The 21,118-nt window shown below is 43.5% G+C and overlaps 1 protein-coding gene across 2 annotated transcripts in view; it reads right to left on the bottom strand.

The window, feature by feature from the left end:
* Positions 1–20,930, bottom strand: part of TAOK1 (TAO kinase 1) — a 63,499-nt gene extending 42,569 nt beyond the window's left edge. Inside the window, exon 1 of one of the 2 annotated variants that reach the window (XM_085078340.1) lies at positions 20,466–20,930. The gene's annotated coding sequence lies outside the window, so the exon portion shown is untranslated. The remainder of the gene's footprint in view (positions 1–20,465) is intronic. The other variant, XM_085078339.1, reaches the window with a different exon arrangement.
* Positions 20,931–21,118: the final 188 nt, after the last annotated feature.

Here is a 21,118-nt window from a genome sequence, read left to right as displayed (position 1 = left end):
CTCTTTTCCTTTACTAACGTAAAGCATCACAAAAATAAACATTCTGTGAGTGCATCACCTACAGCCAGCTCTCCATGGCCACGTCTCTCCAGCTGAGGAGCACATGTTACAACAGATCCAGGGTGGGAGATGCTGTGCTGGCAGCACACTGGCCAAGAAGAGGTTAGCAAGAAACCAGTTGATGAGAGTCAATTAAGTCTAGAGGCAAAAATACTGGGAAACTCCAGCTGCCCATAAAAAAAAATTAGCCAGATATCCTAATGGGACTTGAGTTTAAAGAAACCTTTTCTTGACCCCTAAGCAATTCTGTCCCAGAACAATAAATAGAGTAAACGTAAGCAAATTAGCTATTTTGGATTCAGCATAAATAACTCAGAAATAAGCTACTAAAGCTCACAACACAGATAATTACCCTTGAGAAAAGAAGTAATTAAAAAGTGGCAGTATCACCATAGTTTTAGAAAAGAGGCCTGAAAGGAAGCAATTCAAAGTCTTTCTGGTTGATCAGAAAAAAAAAGAAAAAAAAGAAAATGTTTAAATTGAGCTTGCAAATTAATTCCCTGGAGTACAGAAGAACTCCAGGACACACTTCCACTCCAGCCAGAAGCAGTGTCCAACCCCCAGTCCACGGGTCAAACTCTTATTTGAGCAAGTATGAACCTGGCAAAACTGCTGCCAGTAGGAAGGACCTAAGGCAGAAAATAAAGCCAAATGCAAACAGAAGAATCCAGGAGAACACTGTGAGTTTCTGTAGGAACAATCCTACAAACCAAGCTGCAACAGCGAGAAGCCTCGGGCAGTCACCCAGCCTGACAAAAAGCCACACAGGAGAACAAGGGAACAGGAAAAAAGGTAAATGAGCTGCACAAAGAAGATAACTGGGTATAAGGTAAGGTGCTGTCACAGACCAAGACATCTGGTCCTTCCATGAACGCATAAATTAAACATTACTGATCTATGGGGACAAGAAAGCAGCTGCCCTAAAATCTGATGTAGCTCCAGAGTGACGTACAGCTTTTGTCACAGCCGCTGTCCCCTTCCAGCAGCTGCTGCTCCAGAGAAGCTCCCAACAACGGCTGCAGCCAAACTGAACAGAAGAATTAACTGAACTATTAATTAGTGGGAGCAACATGCTAATCACTTGGTGACTGTGATACACGAAGACCAGAAAACGAACCGTTTATGCGCTAGACTGTATGTCATTAAAAGAACAGAACAGCTCAAAAGGATATTCAAAAAGAAGTGGAAAAAAATACAAAATTATTGTGAGAATTAGTCATAGGTGGAGAACAGAATCATCACCTCCAAATTGATACAAAACTGAAAAATGCAAAAGGTCACATAATAATTACATCACATTTTGAACAAGAGAAAAGGCTCTTGTAACCAGAGTGACCACAGACACTGTGTAGATCCAGCATAATATCTGCATTTAAGATCTGGAATGGCAGGGAAAAGTACCTGATATGTTTTATTTAGGGCAGCTGACAGCATCAAAAAGTACACAGCAACCTTAAAAAAGTGCATGAATGAGCAACAAGGCAGGAGATGAAAGGTCAGAAAAGTAAAGAACCATAAAGCACATATCTACTCTTAAACTAAACAAAACTCAGGAGCTGAGCCTGCAGACAGCTCAACAAAAAATAATTGCACAATTATGGAAAAGACTATGTCAGATTGGTTTTTGGGGTTTTTTTTTAAACAAGATGAAGAATCAATCAGAAAAATTATACAGAATTCCTGACAGTACATTAAGAAGTCTCTGCCATGGCCTGCTCCTGGAGATTATTCTTCACTCACATACAGCAGTAAAATGGAAGTACAGTAAAAAAGGCCTTAGAAATAGGAAGTTGTAAATGCCTAAAAAGACAAACTAAGCATGAGGAGAAAATGTGTAAGAGTTAAAAATCATAAGTAAGAAGGCCATGATAAGTGCTCAGACTTCAAAAACAAAGAGAGAAGCCATAAACTGTAAGAGCAGCATGTATATAACAGAGTGAAGGAATTCAACCAATCAAGGTATTAACAGCAAAATTAACCTGCAGAAATGACTGTGAGGAATTGAGCCCAAGAGATAGAAACACTGCTTTTTAAAGCAGACATTTCCTTGAGTAAGAACATCCACAGCCAGGTCAGGTAAGGTATTCCTGGATGCTCCCAGGTTGTCACCACTGCCAGGGACAGCAGATAGGACCAGACAGGCGAGGCATTAGAACCTGGATGACAATTTTTATGTTGCTATTCTTCTAGGGTCAAACAAGCACCATCAAAACACACCTTGTTATGAAAAAGGTCAAATTCTTTTAACACAGGATTTTATAAAATACGGGATTGCTATCATAAACAGAAAAAAGGTTTATTGAAAAGCTGCAGGGAAATAAGGAAAGGTTCCAGCAAGGTGCATGTATGTGAGGGCTCTTCAGCACTCGGTACAGGCAGAGAAGCCCTGTCAGAACAGATGACCAGTGAAAGATTATTCTGTCCTTTAGGAGTGACCAACCCACTAGAGCACACGAAGACACTGGCAGTGCAGAGAGGGTTTACAGCTGCTTACCTAAGTCTGTAACTTAATGGATGTTCAAAAAGAGGTTCAAGCATATTTCTGCTTTGAAAAAGTTTAAAACCTTTTATAGCTGTCAAATGTGTGCTACCAGATTATCTGTACCCATAAATGGGATAGCTTTAATGAGCAATTATGTCAAATGTTTCTAGAGCCCAGGAGCACCTCCTTTCCTGCTGGAATTCCCCAAAGTCATGACAATTTGTCCAGTTTTACTGCAGCTCAGGTTATTTTTTTTCCAGTCTTCACATGACTGAGCAGAACCATTTCCTACACAGCACAAAATAAGGGGAAGAGGCAAACAACCAAAACCAAACAAAAACAAATTTGAAAATCCCCTTTTTCTACTATTCTGTCTACTTGAAGAAATGTTTCTCCAGTGGTTTCTAAAAGGTCTAGATCCCTTCTCTTTATGCTTTTCACTTAAAACAAAAAATAATTTTCAGTATGTATTAAGATAACAAGCATAACCTTTTAATTTGATGAGTTTTATCTGCTTTCATGGGGAAAATGCTCATTTCAACTAATACACAAAACAATTTGTGGCTCAGATATACGGAATATGTCTCAATTGGATTGTTAAGAACACAGGACTCAAGGTCCAATTAAGTCCTGTTCATGCTATTTTAAGCAACTTTATAATAGAGTCCAATCATCAAATAATAACCAACTCCTGAGAACTTCTCAAAGCCACTACTCTGATTACAAGGCTGCTCCAGAACCCCACTCCTGTTTTGATTAGGAACCAATTTAAGATTAAGAACTGATTAAGACTGATTTACAGATTTATTATTGTAAATTTACACTGCATTACTCTTTTTCCCACACTGGCCTTAGGGTTTAAACAGTTTTCTTCCCTTTTCAATATTGAGGGATAAGCACCAGGAGAGATAGAATACTGTCCCCTTAAGCCTGTTAGATGAAAAAAGCCAGTTTTGTCTCCCTTTATGACGCAGGAGAGAGAACTGACTTCCCTGACCATCCTAACAGCCCTTCCTCACATCTGTCCCAAATGAAGCTTTTTTTAAAAAAAAGTCCTCCACCAGAATTCTCCACATCTGCTTATTCCCTAGATATATAGCACTAGTTTAAAAATCACCATGGTATCAAGGGGATATAGTCAAGTCTTTCACATATTTCTATTTCTAACTCATAAATCATATTTTTATATTTCACATCTTTATATATAATAATGCAACTTTATATATTCTGTATGTTATTATATACTTGCTGCTGCATGACCATTCACTTTGCACTATTCCATTTAGGTCTCCATACTGCAAATCCTCCAGCTCATCCAGTCCTGCTGGAGACTCCAGTCCTCCTCTGGATTGACAATATCCCCCAGCTTTGCTCCAGCAAATTCCATTAACAGTCCTTTCATGCATACATCAAGACCAAAACACCACTTAAAACTATCTGAAGACTGGACCTTGAAAACTTATCAGCAGCTTCCCTGCAGCCCACATTTCCTCACTAGCACTAATTCATCCTCACACCATTACACCATGCTTGGCTTTAAGCAATCTCCAACACGCTGCTGTGCCCTGAGCTGTCCTGATCCTCCCCCATATGGGATGAACTGCACCCGCAGTACTCCTCCAGCACCCTACAAGCAGTACCAGTCCTCCATCAACCCTGCCCTGTTGAGGATAATCCTCACAACCCATCCATCTCCAACCGCAGGAAACACTGTAGAAGTGGTTTTTCAATCAGAGGTATGGGTGGGCATAGAAAACAGCCTTGCTGCAGATGGATGAAGGGATCAGAAGTGTGCAAGAACCATCATCCTTTCCACTCCTGTGCCAACAGCTGCCCCACATCCCTGCCTGACGCTCCCCAGGATGCTCTTCCTCCCCATCATCTTCCCCAGCTGCTATGGCTGGGCCAGACCTCACCATCACCAAACTGCCATAGCAAACACAACAGCTTCTGGCACAGACTTTATCAGGTATCAGCTGCACTACCAAATCCACCTAGACAAGGGATGGGGAAACTGGCAGGTGCCAGAGCAGAGGGCAGCAGCAGCCTGCTCCCATCCTGCACACTTGTGGTCCATGCAGCCAGCATCAGTCCACAACTTCCAGAGGCTGGGTGGGAATACAGACCTCCCATCCTGGCACAGAAGGGAAGTATGTGGTCTGTTTACCCAGAATTTTTGGGCATGTCTGCTGGAATTCCAGAAATCCGAAAGATTTATCGTAGAAGCTCTGATGTCACTTTCACACAGGAATACACATCCCAGCAGTGAGAAATGAGACTGAAGCAGAAGTTTGAAAGGGCCTGCTTCCCAAATTCCGGCAGTCACAGGTTTGCGTGCTACATTACAGCTGTTCTGATTGCTGACATCTCATCTCTTATGTACTTATATACCCATTACCATAGTAACCAAATTCCTCAGAACATATAATGCAATTTTTGTATCTGGTGTATTAGAACAAAATTATTAAGGTTACAAAGGCAAGCATTCCAAAATTAGAAAGTGTCAGAATTCAGACTGCCATCTCCCTTGCCAACCCATCTTCTCTTGCTGCCTCCCTCCCCATCTCCCAGGCTCCCAAGTCACCTCTCCTGCAAATCTTCAGCTCCAGTTCTCCATCAGCTCCAGCACCTTCCTCTTTGACCCCTCTGCAGTCCCAGTTTCACTGTACTTCTGTCCTGACATATTCTTATCTCTCCCCTCTCATCTGACTTTTATACCTCCTGCATTCACACCAGGCATTTTCCTCCTCCACACTGCCTGAGTGCTCTCCAGGAATGATTCACTGAACACAGGACAGATCCCTGACAGTCTAGGAACTGGAAACAAGAGGAGCCTCTCTTGCAGGGAGAAAAGTCCTTCTGATCTTCTGTAGTCCAGTGCTGAAGCATCTTCTGCTGCTCTCCAGGGATAATCACCTGCTCAGCACCAGGAGCTGCAAAAAGCCTCAGCAATACTCAGTGCTGGCTCACCCTCTTATTGCCATTGCACTGCAAGGACAGGTCCCACTAGGGAATAAGCCCCCATTTCAGGAGGAGTTTTGCAAATACAAGGAGTCTCCATCTTGATGGAACATAGCATAAACAAATTAACCTTTGTGCTTTAGCTGCCTATAACATTATTTTACACACATAAATATATCGCTAGGAGGAAGACACATGCATGGAATGCTTAAGTGCTGTGTTTTCTCTGAACACCAGCACCTGCAAGCACTGTGGAGTCAAGAGTTGAATTCACTGCAGTGGAACACACCCAGCACATTCAGCACATCTCTCCTTACAGGTTTCCTAAAAAGTCCATCAAATCGTGGATTTACACATCCTTGTGCTTGACTGCCTCTCCACTAGAAAGACAGGTTGATACATCATTCTGCAAACACAGAAGGTAAATGACTACATCTTTTCTCCAAGAACCTGCTTTAAGAAGATTATCTGTCTCTTTTCTGGTTTGGCAGTATTACCAATTGTCCTGAACACAAGGGATCAAAGAGGCAGGTCAACATCTGCACCTGAAGCAAATGGAACAACAATTCACAAACACAGCCCACAAAGCAGGTTTAATGCCCAAACTTCATTCTACCTGGGTTAACTCTTTCTGTGAGTATTTTAAAATTATTTTTCTGTGGTACCTCAACTCTTCAGCTCTCAAATAAGAAATGCAGCACCTTTTTCTGGCCAGGAGAGGAGGAAAGAGCTTAAGTCACTTGAATATATCTACTAAGTGCTACAGCATTTTAAGGTTGAAATAGCAATTTCAGCTCTTGTAGGAACACATCCATCCTAAATTTGACAGAAAACTGTAATCAGAAATTGTTCTATTTCAACAGCACAAAACCAAACACCTCTATATTTCACAAGTTCTTTCTGTGCTCACACATAAAGCCACTTAGTACAGTGGTTCTCAGCAATCATTTACAAAAGCAAATGAACGAAAAAGAAATAATCAGCAACCATGTCCACTCCTACCCTTTAACTGAGGGGAACAATAATTTGACTGCCTCAGTCAATGGACAAAACTATTTTCTGTGCATTAAAACAGAAGGTTAACCGAGATATGGTGGAACCTGCTCTCACACTTGGACTTTCTGAAAACAATGTTGTCCTGCCTGTTTCAAAGACTTTGGCCTCAGCTTTTTCATGAAATGAGGCAGGGAGCTGCCAGCAGGTGACTTTTCCAAGACTGAACTGATGTTCAGGAGACATTAAGGAACAGTGTTGCAAAGAAAAATGCTATTAAATTCATCTTATTTTTCTCCTTAAACATTCCCACCAGCAGGGAGTGGGGCTGCAAGGTTGTGTCCTGGCCTGGGCTGTGCTGGATGGCAGTGCTAGCTGTTCTCAACACTTGCTGATCTGAAGGCTATCAGTGATTTGGTCCAAGTTAAACCACACTGCTCAGAGGCACACAATATCCCATCTAATGAAGAGCAGGAGCTGGAGAAGATTAAAGCTACTACCCAGAGCAATAACCATACAGCACAGCTGGAGCAGGACTGAGCTCTATGGTCTGAAGGGCCTCCTTAGAATGGTCTGGAAATATGTGATAGAAGGGCCTGGCTCTAGCAAGACATGAACAAGTAAAGCACCAGGGAACAAGGACAGTCACAAGAACAGTCCCAAGAGAGCAGTGGTACAAGGGATCTTGGCAGCGGGGTATTAGGAATTTTCAACAATCAATCACCTGCTGGTTTGTTTTGGTATTAGGTTAGTGGGTTTTTTGTTTTCCAGAAACAGGGCTTGATATTCTTTCTCCATTTTCATTTTGGCAAATGGACAACACACAGAACACTACACTTTTCTTATATGACACTTCCTAGAGACCCTCCCCTTTCCCTGGAGGATGTATCAAACATTTTCAGACAAAGCAGGAGAAGTTGGCTCCATTAGAGTTTCAATACTGGAGTGGTAAATCTTTGCAGAAGAACAGCTAAGCTGGTGAATAACACAATCATGACCACTAACATCTTCTGCCTCGAGACTCCCAGCCTGCCTCCAGTCAGAGAACATGGGGGCCGAAGGTTGTCTCTGCTCCAGCGGCTGTTTAGAGGTAGATATTATCAAATTCCTTCCACATCTGTTTAGATTTCAGGAGACAAGTACCCACATCACACACAGAAAAACCACCCTCACATCCTTTTGGCAGCCAGCTCCCTGAAGGGGCACGGAGAAAGAAGGAGCTCCTTGCCCCAGGAGGCTGCCTGTGAAGGGCACAGGTAGGGTGTAACAGCAGAATAATACAGGAAATTTTTGCACTACTGCAGTCTGCACTGCACCTTCTCTAGGGATAAGTAAAATTCCGATCTCCACAATCTCCATGGCTGTCAATCTGACACCTTTTGTGAATACTAAATTCACATATACAAAGAACTTTCTCCTTTGTAGGTTTTGAAACATCTCACACGCCGTTTCCTACTGGTAACGGAACAAGCAGCATAATTTCATACCTGGCAATTTGAAGCCTCTTTCAGCAATTTGGAATAATGGATTATGCCTTTTGTTTGTCAGTAGGAGCAGGCAAATAAGAGGGGAAAAAAAAAAAAAAAAAAACAACTGCAAAGTTTCAAGCAACAATTCACGTGTTAGAAGAAGAGCTATTTTCTGACTGCTCCTGTTGGCTAATAAACAAAGGGAACATCAGGTGTCCATTTTATAAATTCTAAGGATCTTGGATTTTTGAACTGGAAAAGTAGGACAACCTCCTGATACCTTGGGCAGATACATCCCTAACAACCAACCAGCAAAAAGCAAGAACTGCTCCCTCATCATGCATGCAGCTCACCCATGCAGCCCAGCTGGACAGGGAGCTACTGAGAGCTCAACAGGCCATGCCAGAAAACACTATTTACTTTTTGGACACAAGCTATAAAGAGCAACCAAGAAGTAATTAACGTTCTTGAACACAACAGGGCAAAGAATATCAGCTCCAGTGTTGCTCACCGCCCAGAAGTTCTTACTGCATCTGGACAGCTTCTCAGAGACCACCAGCCCATCCTCTCACTATCAATACTGAGTTTAGAGCCTCCAAAATACTCAAAATGCCTCTCTGCAGATTATTTTGCAAAGTCATTCTGAACGAGGGAATATCTAAAGCTCTAGCCTCAAAAAAAAAAAACAACCTATCCATGTTTACAGGAACTGTATTGCTCAGTATAGCTAACAAGCTGCATGAGAGCCAACTGCTGCCAGGCCACAAAAGAGCTCCCAGAAAGAAGGAAAAATTCCAATACATTCTTATATTATTATAATTTCAAAGGCTTGAATAAAAATCATCCTGGTAATATCAGCCCAGCAGTTGGTTTTGGCTACTCCCCTGACCCTGGCCAGGACCCAAAGGTAATCTTGGTGGAAGGCTGCTGCTAGTACTACCAGGATATTTATACAGACACCTGAAGTGTATGGGACAGTTCTCTGGTAGAAACCCACACAAGCATGACAAGAAGATACTGTGCAGTGCTGATTTAAATATCTCCAAAATTCTCAAAAAGAGATAAAGGTTGTATTAAAAGATAAAAGATCTCTGAAACAAGGAAGAAGTGGATATTTATAAAGTGCCTCTATAACTGCATCTGGCACACAACATACATCCCATCCCCCAGCAAGGCAGGAAGGAGTTATTTTTCAGAACTTGATAGTAAGAACTGAAAAGAAATAACTGTGCTTCTCTCACTCTCATTTCTCCTATTAAGCTAATTCCTGTTGTATAAAGTCAGCTTGAAAGCTCTTTTCAAAGAAAAAGGGGGAGGGAGAAGAGGAAGAATCAGATCTGCTTGGTTTTTGCATTTGACATTCAGGTCTCGTCGCCCTGTTTTGTTTTCCTGGAGGACGCGGCGGCGCAGACCTCGCAGAATGATGACATCACACCTACAAAAAAAGCAAAACCCAAACAGGAGGGAAGCAGCTCTCCCTCAAATGAGCTCAGAACAGCAGCTCTGCTTCTGGCTGGTACCTCCTCGACAACTCAAAACTCAGTGTGTCTGGGGTAACCAAGTATTCCCTTCAGACCCCTGGCCCATGTGAGCAGCCCATGAAAATGGGGAAGGTGACAGTCTTGCTCTTTTCCAGGCCAGGCAAAATCAAGTAAAAAGAGGTTTAGCTACTGTTCCCCTCTAGAGATACCTTGAACACTACATGTTTTATGCCTGTTTATACCTGTGTTATAGTTGGTTAGGAGTGACACAGACAAGTGGCTTCTACCATGAGATAAAGCAAAGAACAGCACGTTTAAGTCACTCAGTAAATTGGACACTGCTCTTTCTGAAAGGATTCATAAAGTTACTTTTCCATATGAGGTAAGAATTCTGAGCAGCGTCTTTCCTGCAGAGCAAGGCACCATGCTACACCAGCAACAGAGGAACTGCTAGGTGTGCATGCATGCAGAGTGCAGCACCTGCAGAGGATAAACACACCTCTTGTGGTGAAGAGATGTTCATACCTTGTCTGTATTTACTAAAACTGAGGAAAGGCCCATGCCAGAACATGTGCACTCACTACTACATGTCACAAGGAGATTTACCCTTCATGTAATACCTGAACGCAACATGTTGACATGATTGTCAAGCTTAGAAATAACAGGTTTTATGTAAGAAATACCTGCCAAACCTTGGAAGCAAATCTCCATTTAAGACACCAGACTAGATACCACATGACCACTCTCCTTGCTCCTAACAATTTATGATTTAATTTTCACAACAACAACAAAAAGCAGGAAACAAAGAGAATTACAGAAGTGGAAGTTATTAAATATACAGTGGTCACATGGTTCCACTTACGGCTACTGAACAGCACAATGGTGACAAAGCATTTGATTGCTGTGATTTTTTGGTAACTGAACACCAAACTAAGAAGATTGCCATCTCTACCTCATGTACAAGGTCAATTCAGACAGAAACACTAATAATTCCTCAAAGCAGCAAAACAAACCTGGCCTTGCTATTAACTTCGAGACAATGCTCCAACAGGAACATCAGCTAACCAGGGGTTATTCTCAGATTTTGTCCAAAAAAGTATTTTTAAAATATGCCCTCATAAGGATCTCTCACTCAGCTTCAGAACTTATAATATGGCCTGTTCTTGATATTTAATAGGTATTAGGAAAAGGTTCTTCCCCCAGAGGGTATGTGGGCACTAGAACAGGCTTCCCAGGGAAGTGGTCAATCTGAGAGTTCCAGAAGTATTTAGACAATGCTCTCAGGCACATGGTGGGATTCTTGGGGCCACAGGAGTAGGACTTTGATGATCCTTCTGGGTCCCTTTCAACTCAAAATGTTCTGTGATCATCTACCTTGAGAAACTCTCTCACAACAATGGCTGATTTCAGATCAACAAATGGGCGATTTCAGATCAAATGCAATTACAAGTTTCTGTAAAGCAGCCGATGTTTTCTACAGAATTTGACTTTCAACAGTAAAATAGCAAGTGCATTCCAGCGTCTATCTAAAGATCTCAATCTCCTGCCCGAGCGACTAAAAGGAAGGAAAACAAGACAAGCAACTGCCATTAAGGAAGCATCAAAAGCAGGTGGTAACTCCAATCCAAGAAGGAATTCTGCTTCTAAGTTTGAAGTCTGAGCCATGTCGTCTCAGATGGGACCAACGGAGCGTGCCGAGTCCTGTTGGGTTGACTCTGGAGACCAGTCAGGACAGTTGGACAATGACCATCTCTGTAATTTTCTGTTTACATATTTACGGAATGTATTTAAGTGGTGAGACCGTATGTGTCATGTCCTTAGAAATGCTAATCATAGGCATGAAATCACATACAGAAAACCCCTAAATCAGCAGGTGCTCGGTGCCTCCAAACCAGAAAATAAGCAGACAAGTAGAATCACAACTCACACCATCCTCTCCTTCCCCTCATGCTGCTCCATATCATCCTTGTTTCCCCAACACCTATGTAAATAGGTAGGCAGATTTTGCAACAGGCATGATAAACAGGTACGAGCTACTTCAAACCAGCACAGGTAACATCAGTTCCAAAGCTGAAAGCAGTTTTTGGACAAAGCTGGCTGAATTTCACACTCCATGTCTGTGGCAACACGGAACAAAGATCCTTCAGAAAAACAAGGTCCCAAAGTATTGAGCACTTTCACACAGGAACTCAAATTTCAAGGGATTAACACTTTTCTGGGATAATTCTAGTTTAAAAGAACAACTGAAGCAACAAAATTCTTAGTTTTATTATTTCCAAGTCAGCCCCAGTTATTTGACTGCATAGATATGCCTTAAATGAATCCCCACACTGCAAACATCTCTGCAGACAGGTACAGTAGAATCTAGAACAGATGAAAGTTACTTGTGATGAGCTGAGCAATGGCTCACTCTGCAATGCTTATGGATTCCCGACAGGCACAGGGGCTGGAAGCTCCTCTTCCTTCCCAGGGCATCAGGTGAGAACCCTTTCAGCTTTTTACAGTAGTGTGCATTTGCATTACACAGTAACTAGACCCTGCAGAAGAGGTGAGATTCAGCTGTGGCAGAGACTGCACAAACAGGGTGAAAAGATACACTCTGCCTCCACAGATCTCCATAAAAATGTCCAGAAAATACCCATGTCTTTCAATTTTATATGCACAGGAGTATTTTTTACTTAGATGGGCAGTCTCCAGTTATCCCTGTGCGTGACTGACTCCAAAAATGAAAAAACTTAGTTTGCTGTTCATCAAGTTCAGGGACTGATTTACAACGCATTAAAAGCCCTTTCCAGATTTATGTAAAGATAAAAATCAGCAAAAAGTCACATCATAATAACAAAGAATATTAAAAATTCCAAGATTTACCCAGCTCATTCATGACCAGCATTAAACTGCCATTATGGTAAGAAAAATCTACACAGTGCTCCTATGATGAAACAAGAAACCCCATCCTGTCCATTTTCAGCAGCTCAGGCAGACTTTTAGGAGGAGATCTGAAACAGTGGTGCTGCTCAACTTTGAGGTCTGTGCTGCTCCACCACACCCCACAGGCAAAGCAGCATCTCCTACACTTCTGCTTCCACCTCACAACCCGGGAAGTGCTGCAGTCCTGATGCTAACTGGGGACCAAGGAGGCAAATTCTTGTACCCCATCACCAGCCATGCTGAGCAAATCACTCACTTCTCCACCTGTACTTCAGTATCCACACCTTATAAATGTGGAAAATAAATACACATTTATCATCTCTTTGAAACACCTTGAGATTTATGGATGGAATTCAGAGCAGGGAATTACTATTATTATCCTGCCAATTCAGAGAAAAGCGTAAAACCATCACATGGGTAAGATAATATTTCTTTGCTATAGCTTAAATTTCTATTTGTGTATTAATATTTAATTTCTCATCGTTTAAATATTAATTATAGCTATTTCTATTTAAACATAATGTATTTGTAATACCTACAAAAAACACTGTGATTGTACCAATTTATAGTCACTACAGTAATTAATTTTCAGTACCAGAGATTCCCACAGCAATGGGAAGAATATTCAAATGAGGATAACACACCCTGGTGCTGGACCAGCCACTGTGGAAAAACTCCAGAGCCCCATGTGATGGCCTACCTGCACAGTGGCCCACAATTACCAATTCCTGCAACATGGGAAAACATAAGAGACTTAAAATAATGTGCTACTTAGTATTTTCAAGAGATAGGGGCTATTTAAGAAAAAATGCCTATCACTGAAATATTTAGGAAAATGTAGGGGCTTTCCTAAAATTTTTTTTTTAAACTGGGCATCAAAAATTCCATGCCAAATTTTTATTCGATAAACTAGAAAATAATTCTCTAAATGTTCTTTATGTTTTTGTGACTAATTATGAGCTAGTGAAGGTAAATCATGTACTTTATGAGTAAACTATTTTCACGTTAGTCTAGTATTCAAAGCACTCTGCTTGTTATTGTCAAATCAGGAACTAATCTTTTGCCCAGTCTTGTTTTTGCAAATAAATTTACATCATCAGTATTGCAATGAAATCAAAGCAATGGTAAGGATGAAGACTTCCTTCTTCCATAACATTTTATTTTGGATAAAAAACATGTAAATAGACCTCTTCTTAACTACAGATTATCTTAGTGTTTGAGTCCTTATGCTCTGTCCTCCCAGTCAGCAATAGAAATGCTGAATTCTCTGGTCAGTTCAGGACATCTGTGTAGGTTGATCTTGTAAGAATGTGGTCAACTACCAAGCTAGCAGCTTACAGCAACATCTTCTGAGAGCAGGAGAAGGAAATATCTCCAGTGATTGTCATGCAATCACCTAAATTCACTCCAAGCATCCTCGCTAAGCCCTCTTCTCCCACCTCCATGGGCACTTCAGCTTGTACAACTCTGGCCACTTGAGGTGGCTTTTGGAATGGAGATGCTCTAGGATTCCTTTGCCAGTGTAGTGTGTCAAATGAAGGGAAAAATAACCTTCCATCACTCACAAAGGACAGATGATCAGCATTCAGATGGGTTTGCCTGTATTCTTGCTGCAAAACGGGCAGGTCTCAGCAAGAATTAACAGGAGGTTCTACCACACACCTCCAGCCAGAGACTAACCTAGTTTTAAACACTTCAAAGCATGTGGGGGGTTTGTGTGGAAAGGGAAGATGGAAAATTGAGCCAAAAACACAGGTAAGAGTTCAGGGTTTGCCTATACAGCAATTAACCCATAATAAAAATGGAGCTTGGCATTATTTGCAAGGCACTGCCTCCGAAATGTATCATTATTTCCTTCCCAACTCTGACCGGCACTTCTAGGAGACAGCAGGAATTTTTGTCAAGGCCAAGGTTACCCTTTTTTTTCACTAAAGTTGCAATCCTTCATAAAAACCCTAACAGCCTGGCTGCATACTCAGATGTACCAAGCAAGTACAAAGCAGGGTTTGCACCAGCTCAGCTGATACCAGGAGAAATCATATCACTGCACCTTAGTCTTTATGGGTGGCAAAAGCACATTACTACAGTTAGTCCAGTACATAATTCTCAAGACACGACTCCAATATGCAAAGACTAATTTAAAAAGCCCAAGGAGATACAAGAGGGTGGTGGATTTAGAGGCAGAAGATCATGTGCTGTGTGTATAGACCCTGTGTTCTGTTTGACCCTCAAAGAGGCAGGCAGCTTACCTAGGGGTACAGGGCCAAATCATACAAAAATAGATTCCAAACCCAGGGTTTAACTAGTTTGCTATCTAGGCCAGGAAACAGTTCTGGAACATATTTAACACAGTTTAATCGCATCAAATCACGGCTGGCCCAGAACTGATTTTAACAACTGTCAACTGCTCCTTGGAACAGGCAAAGCCAAAAAGAAGATCACAGCACACCGTTTATGAAGAGCACAGAGACAACCCAAACATCCAGAGCAGCAGCAGCAAAGCAAGGCACATTCAAATCCCATGATCTTTATTCAGATTGGGTTACAAGGAAGTGGGAACTGGGAGGAGTTAATGTTAGTGACAACTGCAAGCCAGAACTAAAGGAGAAACATGTTGCACTGCCACTGGGACACAGCTTGAGAAATCCTAATAACTGATGGAGAAAGTGACTGCACTACTTACTGGATACCCGTGGCCTATTTGAGAAACAGCACTAGCAAAAATAACCTCTCCTCTCATCTCAGCTGGGGAGGGAGGGACAGTCACCAATTTAAAGGGGACTGAGGTGGGAAATGAGAATTGCATATTAAGAAGGGTGAAGGAGGCACAAATAACAAACATGTGCAAAAGCACATGAGATTCTTTCCAAGAAATCTCAGTACAACATTTCTCTGGGCATGGGCTCAGGGCTCTGCTATTGCCCTTGAGCAGTGGAATGTCAGGGAAGAGGAAGGATTGCTGGGTGCTTGGAAAACAGACTGAACACATGGATAGGGAGCAAGCCAAAAACGTTACAAGAAACGGTCCCTACCCTTTCAAAATACTTGTACTTGCATATTCCATTTTCCCATGCTCCTGGATCCCAAAGCTTTCCAGAGGTTAGAAATCAGCCAGACCAGAGTGCACTGAATCTGAACCAGCAATGCAAAGGGAAGGACCTAACCCCTCAAAATCTGTGTCTAGCAGTGCTCAATGAATGGCAGAATGCTAAAGGGAAGGAAAAAAAGGTTTTAATGTTTAAATGAACTAGTGAAAAGCTGAAAGGAACTTTATTTGCATTTTAAGAATTCAGGTGCAATACACATTGGCTTTCGGACTAAAGCTATAAGCAAAAATCTCTGAGATTACAGTAAACATCAAACTTTTCTTTTCAAATATGGATTGACAGAGCTGACATGCAATAAAAGCTTCCAATGAAACTCTTAGGCATTGTTCCCCCACATTCTGATAGGAGGCTGCCCTGTAAACACGCTGCACTCAATGAGCGTAGGAGAAAACTGTTTTTATAAAATTACATCTCACTCTAAAGAAAATATTTGCATGGCTGTAGCCAGGAGTGTAATAAGGGTCACTGGAAGATCACAGGCACAGAAAATTGAAGAGCCTGCCAGCTTTAGAGTTCTGTGACTTACTTTTTTCCTCAAGATCTAACTTTTCCCCCAAACAAAACATTTCCAGCCTTTTCCATCCTAAGGACAATATTCAATATGTAAATCTCATGCTGTCACCCCATCCTGACCCCTAGAGAAAAATCAAAACTGTTTCTAGCCAAGCAATACAACAGGCAAAACTACAAGCTACTGTTCACTTGTATTAAGAAGCCATCATCACTCAAACTCATGTTGGACTATCCTCACCAAGACCTAAGAGAAAGAAAATCTCACCTCCAAGCTACAGGTGTGTAACTAATGCTGCAGATCTGGCCTCAGCAAGTTCTGATCAAACTGGAGAAACTTCTCTGTTTGGACAAAACTTATTGCTGCTTTGGCAATTTCATGTTATGTTTACAGTGGCTACCTTGCCTTTTCTTCTGGCAAAGAAACAAAGATTTAGCAGGATGTGGAAAAAAAAAATCAAGAGTAATAATGCACCGATTTCTGATAAAGCATTAAAAGTTCCTAATGGCTTCCCTTTCGTAATTAAAAAAATACTGTAATTCCAGTGATCACCAAATATTTGTTCAAAAATTGCTTTAAAAACCATGTTTGGAGCCCCCACTGTGCTGGCTAATGTCCATTGTGTTTCTAAGGGCCTTCAGAAAGTATTCCCTCCTCCATGTTCTGTACTGTAAATGAGCACTTAGACAAGGAGGAGGGAATAGTGAGGAAAAGCCAACTCTGCTTTTAAACAGCTCTCTATCCTTTCCTATTTTCTGCACACTTTGCATTTCACCTCTGATTTCATGTTTTTATATTCTAGATTTTTTCACAGGAAGGACTCTTCATCTGGAACTTCACATGAGGGGATTATTGGTTTTCTGACCCTTTGTCCATTGAATTTTTTCAATCTCTTCTCCACAGAGAAATCAATGTATGATCAGCAATACCTCAGCATGTTAAAGGACAATAAAAACAAAGAATCCTGAAACCTAACCTCTACAAGTTTAGCAAAAAGTGCCACCAGCCACCTCTGTCTCTGCACCTCCTCACTGGCTGCGGTGGTGCAGCCCAGTACCTAGGATTGTCTCTAACCTCACCTCACCGTGCACTGAGCCATTTCAGATCACCCAGATGACACAAAACTGTATTTTTCCTTAGGTTAGCTTTCTGCTGGTGCAGGATCAAAGACCAAATGGAATGACATACATGGAGAAGCAAGTGGAGGACAGGACTGCACACCTCAGTCAACTTCCAGCGTAAGGGGAATTCACCGGGGAGCACCAGGCTGCACACCAGGGCTTCATCCTGCACCATGTCCATCCAGCATGAGCATTCGTGAAGAAGAGTAGGACACACTCACTATTGTACCAGAAAGGACAGATGTGGCTCTCAGAAGGTATTATATCATCCTGCTCTGTGCTGTTACAGCCAAGCTTGTCCCAACCATGGTTAACCAGGGGAGGACATGTGTGAGCCACAACTGAAACCTTGCTTCAGCCCCAGGAAAATTTCCAATTCAGACATGATTCTAGCCCAGGGTTGAAGTTCAGCTCTTCCCTTTGTCCAGGTTCACAAAAGGAAATAAAAGTAAAATCCTTGACACCACACAGCATACTTGAACAGGAAAAATGTAATGGCCACCCAGCACCACTGTCATTCAGAAGACAAGAGTCTGGCTCACCCCTAGTAACACCAAAGATTTTTACAGTTTCTAGTATGCACTTAAACCTATTGGTATGTTGTTTGCATGATTTTAATATGAACAGGAACACAACAGAAAATGCTTCTAAGATAGGATCTTAGTGATTATGCAAGTGTTCTCCAAAATACACTGAGAATGGAATAAGACAAGTGGTATTTACCATACCTTCCTCACCACTTCTGGATCACAAAGAGAGCCAGATCAACCCTAATTATCTTCTCACTTGACAAAATACCTATATTGTCAAAAAACTTCTACAAGGCATACTTTGCAAATGACCTTACTCTCTCCTAAGTTAGATTAGAAGTATATCCTTGCAGAAGCGACAGACATGAGAGACAACAGCAGCAGTACATCCAGCCTATCCTTGCTAGAAAGAGAATTACACCTGAAAACCAACTACCTGGAAACCACCGAATGTTCTGTTGAGTATGCAAGGGTTATGTCAAAGTGGAACTCACTCCTGCAGAGTCAGCTACCTCCAACATCTTTAAAACAAATCTCTGAAATTGCTGCCATATCTATTGTTCTCTACAAAACATCCTCATTACAGGAAATCCACTACTAGGATACATCTGAAGATGTAATTATTAGTGTGATATTTGCTTCTCTTCTAATGAATCTCACCAAGCCTAAAACCTGAAACTGTCTTACAACTCATTGAAAACATGTTATTCTGGAGACAAAAACTGGTGAATAGAGGCAGAGATGAAAACTGCACAATTGGAAATGTTACTTAGCTGGAAGTAAACATTTTAAGTTGTTCAGCTTAGTTTACACTGGAATTTGACAGCAGGACATGGATAACTTTTTCAAATAGTCTAACTTGAGGCCTAAGCCACCTTATCTGTACATAATTTTAATGCCAACATCTGGTCCTGTACAGGCAACACTTAATTCAGTCTAGTTAAAAAGAAAAATAGCATCAAACTATCCAAAGAGTTTTTACTTCAGGCAGTTGCATTTCAGCAGGATTAAACTTAAATTAAGCTGTTCTACCAAAATCACTTTCTCTTCAGTGAGATATTGCTAACAGAGGAGAAAAACATTCTCTCAAGTTCAAAGGACAAATTAAGGTTCAAGTTTATCAATGTATTTCAGTCTACAGATAAAAGGAGGAGGAGGCCTAAAAATGGCAAACATACCAGTCAGAACTAGGCCAATGTTGTGGAGAATCTAATATGAAGGCTCAAACCAATCGTTGATTAGGTTTGCCCTTGGACATAAGTAGCAAAAACTATGACAGACTAACTGTGAGGAGGCACAAAGGCAAGGAAAATGTAGGCTCAAAGAAGGCTCAAGAAAAACATACCCAAAACTGTATTTATTGCAACAGAAGTTGTTATTCTGTAATCCTGAAATATGAAAACAAACCTTCCCTAGTGTCAAAATGTATCAGTTTTCCACTGTTTTCACTATTATGTGCTATCTGCTAAAGCTGTTTTTCAGACACTGAAGATCTGAACTACATTCTTTCATTATATATCTATCTATCTATCTATATATTAGGAATGGTATTTTGGAAATATTTCACCTGAAGCATTCCAAGCTGATAACCTTTATCCAAACACATAAAACAAGAGCCATGTCAAACGCACTATAAATAGCATTAATAGTAAGGAATCAATAACATCCAAACCTTTAGGTAACATCTTATTAATCCGCCCTTGGCATGCATGGGCACACTGCTGTAAGGGCTCTCAAAATGCAATAGCCAAAGGTGAAGGACACAATTTGTTCAACTAGTTAATGCAACTGCTATTTAACCAACACAGCCACTAAAATGCCACCTAATGAAACACTCCGTGCCATGATAAGCAGCAAAGACAAGCACGATAAACACAAAACGTTTTTCTCAGAAAATATATTAAAAGTCCTCAGGGCTGTTACTGATCTGTCATATTTTTTTCCCAAAGGCATGTAAAGATCTACATTTGACAACAACCATTTTAATCCCTGGTTCTCCCCCCCACCTCCCATTTCTTGTACCGCGCCCAACACAATGGTACAACTGCATCTCCCAGGTATCGCCTTGATATTTATTTCTGCTTTCACAGTGACAAAGGTGAACTCTGATGCTCCAAAGATGCTTGCAGCAAAGCGGGGTGAGAGATATTTCTAACGACATACCCACACGCGGGTTACAGAAATCCAGCCTCCATGAGATGTTTTAATCTGACAAATTAAAATGGTTGGGAAACGCTATTTGGGTAACGGAATCGGCCGCCACATGCATTGCTGAGGGGGGAGCAATAAAAGGTCTTTAAAATAGGTCACTTTCAGCCAAATCCCACACCAGCACCGAACAAAATGGTATATACACTGAAAACTCACCGCTTGGGGAGGAGCGAGGGGCAGGGAGGAAAAAAAAAAAATAAAAGGGGGAAAAAAATTAAAGGACAGAAATCCGCACGGGTCTCCAAGGGACCCCCAATCCCCCCGGGGGTCGGGGCTCGGCCGGCGAAGCCCCCGAGGGAGCCGCAGACAAAAAGGGCCGCGGCGCTGGGCACGCCTGGCCGCGGGGCCGGCCCCGGCCCCAGCCCTGGGCCTCCGGCGGCCCCTGACAGCGGGGAACACCCCTCCGCCCGCGGCCGCCCCTCCGCGGGAAGCGCCATTTCGCCGCCCGCTCCTCCGCCGGTGCTCGGCGGCGGCGGCCCCGACCCTGCGGCAGTGCCGCAGAGCGCGGCGGGGGAGGCGCCGGCCCCACCGGGCCGCCCCCCCCACCCACCGCCTCCCTCACCCTCCCGGGGCCGCCCCGGCCGAGCCCCCCGCCGCGCTGCCCGCCTTACCCTCCGCCGCAGCCGGGCTGGGAGCGCCGGTCGGCCCCCCGCGGAGGAGGAGGAGGAGGAGAAGGAGGAGGAGAAGGAGGAGCGGGGCAAGGGGCGGCGGCCCCGCGGGGGGAGGCGCCCCCGGAGGGGCGTCGGGCCCGGCCCCCGCGGGTGCCCGGGCGCGGCGGGCACAAAGGCGGCGGGGCACGGCACCTAAGATGGCAGGGCGGGCGCGGCGGAGCGCTCAGCCGCCGCCACCGCCGCCACCACCGCCGCCGCCGCTGCCTGGGCCCCGCTCGCCGAGCCGCGGCCAGGCCGCGCCGCGGAGGCGCGGCGTGCGGGAGGGCGGGCGGCGCCGGCCGTGCCGCCGCGGCGGAGCGGGTCCGTCTGCCGGGCCGCGATCGCTGCCGCCGCCCCGCCGCCGCCTCCTCTCAGCGCCGCCCGGGCTCCGGCTGCGCCGCCGCCGCCGCTCCGCGCTGCCCGCAGCCAGCGGCCCCCGCCCGCCCCTCTCGCGAGACTTCGCCGCCCTCTCCCTCCCCCCCCACACCGCGGCCGGCGGGAGGGGCTGGGGGCGGCGGGGGGAGCAGGGGCGGGGCCGGGAGGGGGCGGCGGAGGGGCAGTTGTGGCGCGGGGGCGGCGGGGCTGAGGGGCCGTGGGTGTGAGGGGCTGTGGGT

Source organism: Lichenostomus cassidix, chromosome 19, assembly GCF_008360975.1.
Source record: "Lichenostomus cassidix isolate B80296 chromosome 19, HeHo_3.0, whole genome shotgun sequence".
NCBI classification, from domain to species: Eukaryota; Metazoa; Chordata; class Aves; order Passeriformes; family Meliphagidae; genus Lichenostomus; species Lichenostomus cassidix.
Note: the sequence above shows the minus strand (reverse complement) of the source record. Positions and strands in the feature narration are given on the sequence as shown.